This window comes from Rhincodon typus, unplaced genomic scaffold, assembly GCF_021869965.1.
Source record: "Rhincodon typus isolate 14 unplaced genomic scaffold, sRhiTyp1.1 hic_rhity00000051, whole genome shotgun sequence".
Classification (NCBI taxonomy): Eukaryota; Metazoa; Chordata; class Chondrichthyes; order Orectolobiformes; family Rhincodontidae; genus Rhincodon; species Rhincodon typus.
In genome coordinates this window covers 723,243-724,614 of record NW_025965689.1, presented here as the reverse complement: position 1 = coordinate 724,614, position 1,372 = coordinate 723,243, and the positions used below count along the sequence as shown (strand labels likewise).

Genomic DNA, 1,372 nt, shown 5'->3' with positions numbered 1-1,372 from the left:
TCAAACCAGATGATTGGCTCTTGCAGCTGAATCTGGAGAAGAGCGAATCTCCGGCGCACAGACCTCAGAGAGTTTAACGGTTACTAAGGAGAAAAAAAAACTACAACTAACTCCCTGAATATCGGAGCAAAGGCTGAGGAAAAGAAATTATATCCTTCCACATTTATATTTCGCGATATTTCTGGCCTGTGACTGTATGAATGAGAATATTGAGTCAGAGAGACTATAGGTAAAGGGCGGGCGGGTGAGTCCAACGTAACTGTGTTTGTGCGTCCGCTCATATCATGACATTTTCGAGTCTCTCTTGTGGAAATCAAAAAGATTTTCAATTCACCTTATCCCCTTGCTCCCTCACTAAACCCCAAAGCTAGAATTCAAGCCAATGTATTTGTTGATTTCAAGATTTCAGCCTAAAAGTGACGATAATGCCAGCGCTCAGCTCAGAGAGTGCGATCAGTGCAGAAGCAAAATGCGTTCAACTCGACAACGGAAGCGTCAATTCGAGTGAAAAAGTTTTGGCCGCAAACCTACCCGTGTCAGGGTCAGGAACGATCGAGCCTGGCTCTCGGGAGATGCGGAATTGCAGAGGATTTGGAGAGTTTCGGCCGAGAGAGAAACACAGAGAGGCAGCAGGAGAAGGGAGCTGAGGGCAGGTTGTCTCCGCGCCGTCCGCTCGCTGTCTTTAAGCTGCTCAGTGCCGCCACCAGCAGCTTCATTCGTGACCCAGTTCATTCTGACAGAGAGAGATTCAGCGCAGAGTTCTCGACATGAGCGACAGTGCAGCCGCCGAAACGGCTCCTCCAGCCTCCGCCATCACCAAACCCAAGATTCCCAAGAAGAAGAAGGCGGCGGCTCCCAGGAAAAAACCAGCCGGTCCCGGGTTGGGCGAGCGGATTGTGAAGATTGTCGGCGAGAGCAGCGATCGGAAGGGGACCTCTCTGGCCGCTATAAAGAAGGCGCTGCAGAGAACCGAGGTCAATGTGGAGAAGCAAAATGCGCACAGATCAGGATGGCTATCAAGAGGTGTCGAGCGAAAGGCTCCCTGGTTCTGGTCAAGGGCCAGGGCGTCTCCGGCTCCTTTAAACTCCCTAAGAATCCAGTCAAGGCAAAAGTGGGAAAGAAGACGAGACCAGCAGCCGCCAAGAAACCAGCCGTGAAGAAAACAACGGCCAAGAAGGTGACAGCGAAGAAATCCCCAGCCAAGAAAGCAACAGGCAAGAAAGCGGCCGGCAAGAAGGCAGCAACGCCGAAGAAAGCGGTGAAGAAAGAAGCGCCTAAGAAAAAGACTCCCGTGAAGAAGGTGAAAAAGACCAAGAGCCCCAAGGCCGCAAAACCGGTCCCGAAATCGGGGAAACCGAAGGCCAAGCCCAAA

The 1,372-nt window shown here is 51.5% G+C and overlaps 2 protein-coding genes and 1 pseudogene across 5 annotated transcripts in view; 1 reads left to right on the top strand and 2 right to left on the bottom strand.

Moving 5' to 3' along the window:
• The window catches only part of LOC109929682 (histone H2B 7-like), an 823,479-nt gene that overhangs the window by 174,637 nt on the left and 647,470 nt on the right, over positions 1–1,372 (bottom strand). The gene's annotated exons all lie outside the window — the stretch shown is intronic.
• The window catches only part of LOC125488138 (histone H2B 7-like), an 844,706-nt gene that overhangs the window by 195,876 nt on the left and 647,458 nt on the right, over positions 1–1,372 (bottom strand). The window lies entirely within an intron of this gene.
• The window catches only part of LOC125488118, a 4,059-nt pseudogene continuing 3,425 nt past the window's right edge, over positions 739–1,372 (top strand).